The sequence below is a fragment of the Hypanus sabinus genome, chromosome 13 (genome assembly GCF_030144855.1).
Source record: "Hypanus sabinus isolate sHypSab1 chromosome 13, sHypSab1.hap1, whole genome shotgun sequence".
NCBI classification, from domain to species: domain Eukaryota; kingdom Metazoa; phylum Chordata; class Chondrichthyes; order Myliobatiformes; family Dasyatidae; genus Hypanus; species Hypanus sabinus.
Genome location: NC_082718.1, coordinates 19,382,643 through 19,394,938, shown reverse-complemented (window position 1 = coordinate 19,394,938; position 12,296 = coordinate 19,382,643). Strand labels below are relative to the sequence as shown.

The 12,296-nt window shown below is 40.1% G+C and overlaps 1 protein-coding gene across 1 annotated transcript in view; it reads left to right on the top strand.

Annotated features, from left to right (window-relative positions):
- The first annotated feature begins 4,309 nt into the window (after positions 1-4,309).
- Positions 4,310-12,296, top strand: part of sema3c (sema domain, immunoglobulin domain (Ig), short basic domain, secreted, (semaphorin) 3C) — a 143,071-nt gene continuing 135,084 nt past the window's right edge. The window contains exon 1 of the mRNA XM_059987262.1: positions 4,310-4,332. The gene's annotated coding sequence lies outside the window, so the exon portion shown is untranslated. The remainder of the gene's footprint in view (positions 4,333-12,296) is intronic.

Below are 12,296 nucleotides of genomic sequence, written 5' to 3'. Positions count from 1 at the left end.
TTCATCAGTCTTGATCAGAGAAACAGATTGTGGATCACAGCAAAAGCTTGAAAACTGTGTATGGAGCATATATTTATTGAACAAAATGCAATACTTAAGTCAAGTCAATTCAAGTCACTTTTATTGTCATTTCGACCATAACTGCTATGTACAGTACATAGTAAAAATGAGACAACATTTTTCAGGACCATGGTGTTACATGACACAGTACAAAAACTAGACTGAACTACGTAAAAAACAACATAGAGAAAAAAAAACTACACTAGACTACAGACCTACCCAGGACTGCATAAAGTGCACAAAACAGTGCAGGCATTACAATAAATAATAAACAGGACAATAGGGCAGTAAGGTGTCAGTCCAGGCTCTGGGTGTTGAGGAGTCTGATAGCTTGGGGGAAGAAACTGTTACATAGACTGGTCGTGAGAGCCTGAGTGCTTCGGTGCCTTTTCCCAGATGGCAGGAGGGAGTGGAGTTTGTACGAGGGGTGTGTGGGGTCCTTCATAATGCTGTTTGTAAATATGGATATTTACAAACGGATTAAAGCCTGTGGGATGCATGAGGAAACCTGGCAAGTTAAAGGCCTTAAATCTTCCAAATTAGTTGATATACTTTTTTCAATGCATGGAACATTATATCTAACAGACCCTGAGCTCGGTGTGAACCCTCACCACTCTCAGGTAACCAATATTAAACCACACAGAGGATGATAGCAAGCAAGGACAGTAAACGATACATCTGGGGGTACATGTCCACAGATCCCTGAAAATTGCCTCACAGGTAGATAGGGTAGTTAAGAAAGCTTATGGGGTTGTTAGCTTTCATAAATCAAGGGGTAGAGTTTAAGAGACACCATGTAATGATGCAGCTCTATAAGACTCTAGTTAGGCCACACTTGGAGTACTGTGTCCAGTTCTGGTCGCCTCACTATAGGAAGGATATGGAAGCATTGGAAAGGGTACAAAGGAGATTTACTAGGATGCTGCCTGGTTTAGAGAGTATGGATTATGATCAGAGATTAAGGGAGCTAGGGCTTTACTCTTTGGAGAGAAGGAGGATGAGAGGAGACATGATAGAGGTGTACAAGATATTAAGAGGGATAGACAGAGTGGACAGCCAGCGCCTCTTCCCCAGGGCACCACTGCTCAGTACAAGAGGACATGGCTTTAAGGTAAGGGGAGGGAAGTTCATGGGGGATATTAGAGGAAGGTTTTTTACTCAGAGAGTGGTTGGTGTGTGGAATGCACTGCCTGAGTCAGTGGTGGAGGCAGATACACTAGTGAAATTTAAGAGACTACTAGACAGGTATATGGAGGAATTTAAGGTGGGAGGGGTATTTGGGAGGCAGGGTTTGAGGGTCGGCACAACATTGTGGGCTGAAGGGCCTGTAATGTGCTGTACTGTTCTATATTATGTTTTAAAAGCCATTTATAGGTGATCAGAAAGCTGTCCAGTCTCTGCTTAATGGTGCTCCATTTCACTTTAAACTGAATGAGATAATTAGTCCAGAGCAGCTGATGATGAAGGCTTGGTTTTCTCAGTAAAGTGGTTGACAGTGAATTTATTACTGAAACAACCAAGTGGGCGGGCCATGTTCACCTTTTTGCAGAAGTGTCTTTGCCACTGATAAGTCCATTGACAAAATCTTTATTTTGAATGAACAGGGCCCTTGCTAGTGAGCTATTGGGCTACTCAGAAATGCATGGTTATACAGGGAATATTTCTTAAATGGTTTGTCATGGATTGATGATGACAGAGTGAAGGACTATAGGAGGAGGATGACTCGGCACAAATATAATTAGACTTTGTACTTCCAGTCAAAATAGTCTCAGAGTCACCCTACATCATTGCAGTAAAATTGCAATAACACTTGGAAATAACTCTGCCTGGAACGAATGATGACACTTCATTGTCACATTGCACTTTAACTGGAAACCAGACTGGCCACATCCCGTTTCTGAGCCTGAAGCCAAACTTAGAGATACTGGAACTACTTTGTGTTTTTAGTTAGGGTGTGATCCTTCCAAAACAATTCTAAACAGTAACTCAGCCTCATGAATTGACGCCCAGCCTAATTTTAGCTAATAGAAGCCAGCAGCTTGGCAAGTTGAGGCCAATTATTTCATTCTGTTTACAGTGAAATGTAGCACCATTATGAATTGAGACTGGACAATTTTCAGTTTATTCTATGGATGCCACTTCTAGTTAAAGTCCTCCATGTGGTTTAATTTTGATCACCTGAGAGTGGTGAGGGTTTATCTAATTCTCTAACACATCAGGCTAAGATTCTGTTAAATTTGACTTTCCATAAAATAGCCAGAGCAGAACCTTTAGTGCCTTAAACATTTCTTCATGTAAATCACTGACCATAATGCTGATTTCTAATAGACTTGACAGGAAAGCTTATTTTATTTCCCAATTATTTTCTCAACAAGTTTTGAGACAAAAGTTGTTGAGAAAGTAATTGTCCTTGCCTCATCTACCCAGGAGGATCATCTAGAAGTGAGCAAAAGTACCCCTATTTACCATTTTACAGTCTCTATTTCCATGTCACATGGTGAATTAGCTGGTGAAGAATGGTAAATGCTTGTCCATTTGCTTTCCACCATGACTATACATCATCCTTAAAGAAATTATTGCCTCATAAACCCTGACCTCAGGTGCTGAGTATGGAGTTTGTACACCCACCGTATGACCCTGTGGCTTTCCCCAAAATGTTCCAGTTCCTTTCCACTTCTCAAAGACATGCTGGCTTGTAGATTAATTGGATGCTGTAAGTTATTTCACTGTAGGTAGTTGGGAGGGGAAATTAGAGGGTGTTAGAGGGGAAATAAGTAGAGGAATCCGACTGATGTAATGCTCTGAGAATTGGCAAAAACTCAATGAGTCATAGGGCCTCCAACCCTGTCATAACCAAAGGAAAAAATATCATTCTTAGTTCTTCTATACTATTACACTTCGGGCACTTTGAGGAACAGATACTCACCAGCTACCTAACCATGAGTCAGTTGTCGCTCTTAGGAGTTACTTACAGATTGCTGAAGAATTTGAACCAATGCTCGCATCTTCCATCCCCTTCAAGGCTGAGAATTTCAAGTTCCCAGGTGTGAAAATCACCAATGGCCTGTCCTGGTTCAAACAGGTACGGCTAAGAAATCTCACCACCACCTCTCTTTCCTCAGGAGGCAAACGAAGTGTGGCATGTCTTCATCGACCCCTGTCAAATTTTAATCAATGAACCATTGTCTTGATGTATAACGGATTGGTTTGGAAACTGCTTTGCGCGTGACCACAAGAAACTATAGAGAGTTGTGGACACAGCTCAGCACAGCATGGAAATCAGCCTCCCCTCCATGGATTCTGTCAACTTCTTGCTTCCTCAGAAACGTAGCCAGCAGAATCAAAGACCCCACTCACCCTGGACATTCTCTCTTCTCCCCTCTTTCCTCAGGCAGAAGTAAGTAACACCAGGCTCAAGGACTGCTTCTAAACTGCTGTTATAAGTCTATTGAATGGTTCCCTAAGAAGATAAGATGGGCTCTTGACTTCACAATCTATCTCATAATGATCTTGCACCTTGCTGTATATCTGTACTGCACTTTCTCCCTCGCTGTTAGCACTTTATTCTTCATTTTGTTATAATTTTACCTTATTATCCATCAGTGCAATGTGCAATAATTTTATCCGTATGAATAGAATGAAGGCAAGTTTTTTACTGTAGCTCTGTACATGTGACAATGATAAACCAAATCCAATTCCATATACAATCACAAGTAACTTCTTCCATTTCTGTTCTACATACAAAAGGTGAATGGGCTGAATGAATGCGTTATTAATTGGAAAAGAATGATTGGTTGGATTGATTTAATGATTCACACGCTTTTTTACATTCAGTTGGTATTTATAACTGCATTATATTTAAAGCACATAAGAGTTCAATTAAAAAGCTGACAAAAACATTTGACAAGGTACTCTTGGGTCTGCAAGTAACCTATGAAATGTGTTGAACATCTGTCACCTGTAGCAGTGTCCATGCAATGGTAGACATTGAGGGCTTCTGTTAACAAAGAAAAACCAAAACAGTCAGATCAGCAGTGTTTAAAAGTAGGCATTTATAGGAGATTAAATTCTTGGTGAAAAACAATCTCTAACAACTTGCATCATACCTCAGCCTCCTGCTTACTGCAATTCCATGTTTTTTTCTCGTCCTTTTCTTAGATGTAATTTTTAAGTACAAATGAGAGTGATATTCATGCACTGCCAAGCTATACTGAAGATTGAGTGGTCTATCCAAATGCTTTCACGGAACTACTGCAGACTGCTCTAGTGAAGGTAGGTTTTGGTGCTTTTTACTCTGCCTATCCCCAGCCTGTGTCACGTCCTGCTTTACACCACCATGATCAGCCCTCCATGTGTTTAATTCACCTGTCCATTCCGTAGCTCAAATAGGTCCATTTTTGGCCTTCCAGAACAATTGAGCAACCACAGGGTTTCTTTTTGGCAGAAGTATCTCATGTTACATACCCTGTAACTGGGTGTCTAACCACCAGAGAAAGAAGTATCCATTGGAGTCTGGTGTACTATACTAAAGGTGTTTATTAATAAAAATAAGCAAAACCATATCAATAATGCAAATATACATATAAAACCAGTTAGCAGTAATAAACCTAAAAGTGTAGGAATAATAATAATCAATAATAAACAAGCTCTATCGATGTCTAGGGGTAAATAAGTTGTCATAGGAAAGTATAGAGTTCAGTTCAGTTCGTGAGTGCTGATGTAGTTATGGTTGTTGTATTGTAATCATTGGAGAGAGAGAGAGAGAGAGAGAGCAAGCGAGATGTAACAGCTACAGTCAGGCAAACCTTCCTTTGCTTTCTTAATCCGTCGTATCGGTGTGGTCATTCAGTTATGACCTCTCCGTCCTTCTGCTAGACCGTTCTTCTGTGGTGGACTCATCACTCTGGCATGAGTGGACACACACACAAGTCCCCACCGGCCCTGCTTTAACACTGATAGCCTTAATGACCGACCTCCTGGTTCGGTCTTTGAAGTCCCCACCTTTCTGTGGGTTTCCAACACTCAATCAGTGTCCACTGGCGTGTCTGGAGGGTGTCTCTCCAGATCTGTCTTTTATCCCTACTCACTGGGACTCAGCTATCCATCACTCCTGAATGACTATGTCCAAAATCAGGCCACTCCTTCAGTCCACTGAGGAATGTTTATGAGCAAACTATTGTCCTTGCAGCAAAACAGTAAATAATTCAAAAAGGAGTCACAATATGGTTAATCAGCAATTTCCCCCTCGCTCTTATCTGTCACTGATGTTCTTACCTGTTTTTCTGTCTCTCTTTCTCATGGTCAGCATAGCAACAGTAATAGTTCGTGTTTCTCAGGAGGGGAATGGTTAACTCTGCACCCCATTGTCCATCAGGTCTACTCATCGCTCTTAACACTCATCAGAGAACTGACTCATCTGTGACCATAGTGGCACTGGGCTAGTCAACACGTGGCATTGTGTATAGTAGAAAGTAAGGAAAGAAAGTTGAAAAGACCTTACCTCTGCCCACTCCTTAACTTCCCTATTCAAGAACTGTTTGGATATAATAGAAAATGCCATAGTCTTGGCTACGCCTTTGTAACTACTTATTATTTCCAAAGTTTTAAAAGACAAACCACAACATGTTCTTCTGGGAAATAATGAGCTGTGATCAATGGTATGACAATAATTGGTCTAAAATTGAGATACCTCTGCAGAGCAGAGTCATTAATTCCTTTGGACATGAACTTCAGATCTTTCCTGCAAAATAGAAGGAGAGGAGGAGATTATATCACACAGAAGTTCCTGGCACAGGATTTTAATCTCAAATGAAAGTTATTGATTTCTGAAACAAGAGAAAATCTGCTGGTGGTGGAAATCCAGGCAACACAAATAAAATGCTGAAGGAACTCAGCCGGCCAGGCACCATCTATGGAAACGAATACAAGTCAGCGTTTCACGCTGAGCCCCTTCATCGGGGTTGCTTTGTCCAATTTTTTTTCAGGCAATTGGCCATTAGACAACCGGAATAGGTGATCCACAACCGTTTTAGAACAGACTCACTGAGTTGATTCTTTTTGGCCAGTCAGTGAAGTGGCACTGGATGACCAGATCAACTGATAACCTACTGGTGGGTACTCGGTGGGCCAAACAGCATCCAAGGTGGGAGGAAACTGTTGCGTCACTGATCCCCTCCTGCAGATTGGTGCTGTTCAAGGTATCATGCCCAGATACTGGTTTAGCACTAATATTGTAAAGGTGTGAACAGAGTGTGGATCAGGTAACCTTCGTTTTCTGTGAATTCCATGTAGATGCTGGAGTTCTTCTGTCAGCAATGCGATTATCAGAGACAGAATCAGAATCCGGTTTATTGTCACCGGCATGTGATGTGAAATTTGTTACCTTAGCAGCAGCAGCTCAACACAATGCATAATACAGAAGAGAAAAAAAACATAATAAATAAAATAGAAATAATGATAACAATAAATAAATAGGTAAATCAACCACAGTATTTGTATACTGAATAGACCAAAAAAAACCTGCAAAAAACAGAAATATTGTATATTAAAAAAGTGAGGTAATGTCCAAAGGATCAATGCCTATTTAGGAATCAGAATGGAAGAAGCTGTTCCTGAATCACTGAGTGTGACCTTCAGGCTTCTGTACCTCCTACCTGATGGTAACAGTGAGAAAAAGGCATGCCCTGGGTGCTGGAGGTCCTTAATAATGGACGCTTCATTTCTGAGACATCGCTCCCTGAAGATATCCTGGGTACTTTGTAGGCGAGTGCCCAAGATGGAGCTGACTAGATTTAAAACGCTCTGCAGCTTCTTTCAGTCCTGTGCAGTAGCCCCCTCCCCCGTACCAGACGGTGATGCAGCCTGTTAGATTGCTCTCCACAGTACAACTATAGATTACCGATATGCTTGTAAAATCTGATGCAGTTTTACCGTTGCTATGAAATATTCTGAGGGTATTTTACCATATAAAGTTGGCAGTATGAGCTGGCCACCTGTTGAATGTTTTGACCCATTAAGCTGTCTGTTCATATCAGTCAAAAAAAGATCATAGATTCTGAGACAGTGAGATATTGTCAACTGGAGACTGTGAGATGACTCAGGGCATATTACATGGAATGATGCAAAGTATCTGCTTCAGCTTCCAGATCATTTCAGACAACGTATTGAGCCCGATGAAACAACACTTCAAAAGTAGCAACAGCTGCAAAATGCTGGAGGAACTCAGCAGGCCAGGCAGCAGAAGAGTAAACTTTCGATGTTTCAGGCCGTTAACTCTTTTCCATAGATGCTGCCTGGCCTGCTGAGTTCCTCCAGCATATTGTGTGTGATGCTCGGATTTCCAGCACCTGCAGATTTTCTTGTGCTTGTCTTCAATAAGTAGAATTAATAAAGTGCAGTCCCTGGGTCGTATTCTTTAATGTTCAAAATAACATCAACAGTATAATATACTAAATCTAATATATTTAGATGCCATGATGTAAAAAAATCGGATCTATGTTCAAGCATTTGCTGTCACCGGTGTTTGAATAGTGGGCCACTTGAATAACCTAGTCTGGTGGGAAATTGAAAAATCTGGACAAGTTTGCAGCAAACTGATGAATTGCTATGGTCATATCTCATCTATTTACACAGAAGCAAAATTCAAGATCAAATCCAACTGTTTATGATGTTTTATAGCAACAGAATGGGGTATTTATTGCAAAATACATGGGAAATTCGGAACTACTTAGCAGGATATAATGCAGAACGCTGTTAAATTTTGAGTATGTTTGTGCTCTGAGGGTGGTCATCATTCACTTATCTCTTGGATAAAAATTACTATGAAAAGCTACTGTAATCAAACATCTAACAAAGTATTTGTTCAATATCACTTATGGTAAGATTGATTTTTACCTGCTGGTAAGCTTAAGAATTTACAAAACATCTGCTATAAAACCTATACTTTTATTCACGCATAGCAAAGAGTGAGGTCTTGTTTACCTCCCTGACATTTTAGTAACTTCATCCAATGTTTAATTAAAGCAACATTCCTGCAAGATCTCAGCATGAATCTTTGATTTTTATCAGGTAAATTGATCCGAACTTATGGAGTGAAACAGAAGTTATTTGTAGCCTTTGGAACACAGCATCACAATTTAAATGAAAATCTGTAAGGGGCCCTTTCTTAATTACTAAACCAGTTCACCACACAACAAGGGTTCCTTTGCATTTATTGGCACAAATACAACAGGATCAGCAGTGGGGCCAGACACCTTATGAAGTCCAACGACTTTGGCTTTTAGTGAACAATGTTTAGCTAGGAATGATTCTGAACAGCATCTGCTACGCAAGAAAGGTCTATATCTCCATGAAAAGTTGAGTGGAAGTATTGTAGGCTAAATTTTTGAAGTCTACATGCATATTTATCCTGGAACCTTTATAATGTTTCAGAAGGAACATTTTACTCTCTAGAATCTTTCCAAAGAAATTTAACCAGCTGCACTTAATTGTGTTTGAATTACAGAACACTACAGAAAATGTGTTTCCTGTTATTTTTTCAACATATGTACTTTATCTGCAAGACAGTGATCTTGGCAGAATAATTCTAACGCTAAAAGGGTCTGACAGGCTGCTCTGCTTTGCATCAAGCTTTAATAAAAGCATATGTAGACCACAATACATGACTGTGTGTTCTGGAAGAACAATGTCATTTTGGATTCACTGAGGTTTTACCTCTGATCGTTCCATATGTCAGGAATCTAAAATGTTCAGAGACTGTGCATAGGAGGGGAGAGCTTCCTTTCCAGCTTGCTCATCGTTTTTAAAATTTGGCTGCTGTTTTGTTTGGAATGTGTCCCCCCTTGCCGCTTACACTCAGAGAACCTGAAGGCTCATTCATAATCCATCGATGCAACAAATCTGACTGTTAAAGATATCCTTTAACGGATGATGCTGGATACATCTATTGGGATACCAGTGAGAAGAAAAAGACAGCCAATGGATGGCAGAATTTATTGAAACTATTCGATTAAATGATATATGCTTGTTTAGTGAAAAGTCGTTACCTCTTATCATTCAGCTGAAGCCTACAATTCCAAATTAGCTTCAGAATAAGAACTTGGTTGCATTCATTCAGCTTTTGTAGTTATGAAAAACAAGTGATGCATGAAGGTTTGAAGCTACTTCTATAATAATTGACTGACAACTTAAAATAAAATATTACTATATAACTACTAAGTTTATAAAGAGAGTTTGCCCCGATCTCAGATTTTAGTTGACTTTGTTTCTGATTTGGATTATTGTCTTATCTGTTTTTATGGAGAGGAGATTAACCCTTTGTCATACTGACCTCCATCTCAGAAACTCAGCTCCTTTGAAGTCAATGAAATCATTTTCTGAAGCAAAGACTGAAACACATATCCTATAACATTGAAGAATTAGATTGTGAATGAGAATGGATTTCTGCCCCCAATATTGGTTATTAGATACTGGCTATTGGATGTTCTCTCCACTGACATGTTCTCTCTAACATCAAGATAACCAACAAACGTTGCACTGAACTTAAAACTGGAGTTTTTCTTCACCATTGGTGAAAATCATAGCTGCACACTTACAGATCATGAAGCCTGGAGAAAATCTATGCTCTTCAACCTTCCAGCAAAAGCAGAAATATTGGCACTATCATTCACACTGAGTCTTCAAGAGTGGTAGAACAAACTGTGAATTGAGTGTTTTTTAAGCAAAAGGACACTTGTCATTTGTTTTATCTTTCACTTGAAAAACATTCAGTACATCAACCTTGACCTGGAATAGTATTGCTGCCTTGGAAGAAATGTTGGTTCATTTTAAGTAGCTCTATGGCTAGTAAAGAATAGAGAACTGTAGTGGGTGGGGACTGGGGAAATTATAAGTCATCACCCAGTCATCTGAAACTTGGTTTAGTCTCTCTTTGCCCCATGCTGTGCTAAATGACTAAGTTATTAGTCTGCAGACAAGTATAGCACAAGAGGGTGGAATGCCATGGGCCCTAGTTGGCCTTGAAGTTAAAAAGCCAGCACAGCAACCAGCTACCACCACTGGCAGTAACTGGTGCAGCATCTGACAGTGGAACATTCACGAAGATTCATTCCAAAGGAAGTCAGTGGATTTCCATATTCCTGCAATTTTAGTGGTGAGATTCCGCCCGCACTCTTGAAATGGTGGGCATTCAACCCACTCAGGACACGTACCCCAGCTGATCCCACAGCAATGCTGACCTTTGTGGATGCAGAATTCCCATGCATTGTGAGGCTTCAGTTTTGCCACAAGGCTGCATAACACCTCCTGAGCCCTGCCCTCTCTCCCCTTTCACCTGCACCTCTGCCCCAATAGCCTTTCTCTCCTCAGAGACTTTGATAAACAGTTGAAATTGGTTTCCTAAAGCTAAAGAACGTTGTGCCCAATGTGGGGCTTGAAACCACAACCCTGAGATTAAGAGTCTCATACTCTACCAGCTGTGTTAGTAGTCCAGACTAGGATCAGGTCCCAAAACATCAGCTGTCCATTTCTATCCATACATGTGGCCTGATTCTGGTTCTGACATCATTGTTTGGTGTGGGCTAACTGACATATTCTATTCCAATCTCTTGCTGGTTTAAGAATCAATCCCAATCATAGTTTTCCACCTCACCACCTCAGCCTGTTTGTTTTACATTTTCTGTGCCCTCCCACTTCAACTCATTCTTCATCATTTCATATTTTAATTGTTCCTGATTTTTTATTGACTGAAGCTGAAACTCTAGCTCCCTGTTTTCCATCTAAAGGTTGGCTGGTCCACTTGTGCTTCTAATTTGTTCTATTTTTGTTTGAAAAGTAAAGGCTGCCTGAAGATTTATAAACCAAAAATAACTTAGTTGTAGTTGTAGAAACTCTCCGTTTATCGGTCTCGTATGGTGTCCCAAACTTCTAAAATATCTTTTTCTCCCCACTCCCTGACCATGAATTGATCTGGCACCAATGGCTGTCTAAAATTAGCTTTCAGCATCATTACAGCTGAAGCAACAGGGGAGTAAAAGAGAGTTTTCTTTCATTGAAACATATTTGAAGTCAACAAACAGAAGACAGGTGCCTAACACTAAGAGAAGAGTAGAAGTACTATGGGCCAATGTAATGCACTGGGATTGTCTTATTCTATGATGTCTGGAATCACTATGGGAAGTGATAATGACTCAAGAGCACATTTGTATAGATGGTTGTGGTGTGTAGCATTGGGTTCCTCAGATTCAATTACCTTGAATAAATATTCGATTTATCTCCTTTACACAATTTACTCTCTCACAGGTGATTTTTTTTTTACTTAATTACTTAAAAGAGTGAAGGAAACAAAATCTATCAGTGCTTTTAAAAGAGAATAGCATGCAGAATCACGAGCAAGGTGATTGCTCTACCAGGAGCTGGTATAGACTTGCAGGGATGAATGGGTTCCTTCTGCTCAACAGTATAATGGTTCTGTGAATATTTTTCTTGATATTTACCAGTAGTTAGTCCTACAGCTTCAAAGATATGCAATATGCCTCAAGTTAGAAGTCATCAAATAGACAGCAGCAATAAAAATAAGAAATAGTGAAGAAACTAACATACTATGTTTGATATAAAATATTTACTTGTGATAGTTTGTTTAAAAAACAATCTCTTTTCGGCTCAGACACTTATAATGTTCAATGTTTTGCACATCCCTTCGAGAAGTCCATCTTCATCGGTCTTCTCCTCGTAGGGTGTGACCTCACGGAGCCAATCCTGGCTGCTCCCCAGCTGAGTCCTGCTGATGCTGTGCTGTCATGTTCAGAAAGAATGCAGTTTGATGATTGTAAATCTCTAAACAGTTACTTACGTTCTTACAATGTGCTGTTTTATGATGCTTGTCATGATGCTAAATGAAAAGTGAGACAGTTGCCAGGATATTGAACCCTGTACTTCCCGTGCTAGTTTACCTAGATACGGGAATCATCTCCTCACTGTATTTCATTCATGCCATGATGTCACCAACATGTATAAAACAAGCATTTGGATCAAATGCTTACACCCTACATGTTTTGTTTCTCATTTTGGCTAAAACAATCGGTAAAATATGCTGAAAGTTGGAAAGTAGATGTGTTCTTTCTCAGATATAAAAATGGCTCCTCCCCCTGCATTATTGTTAACTGTGGTTCCTTGCTGAGTTCATAGCGGGTCGCAGATTCTCAGTCCCATTCTTCGATCTGTGGCCCTGACGGTCATTT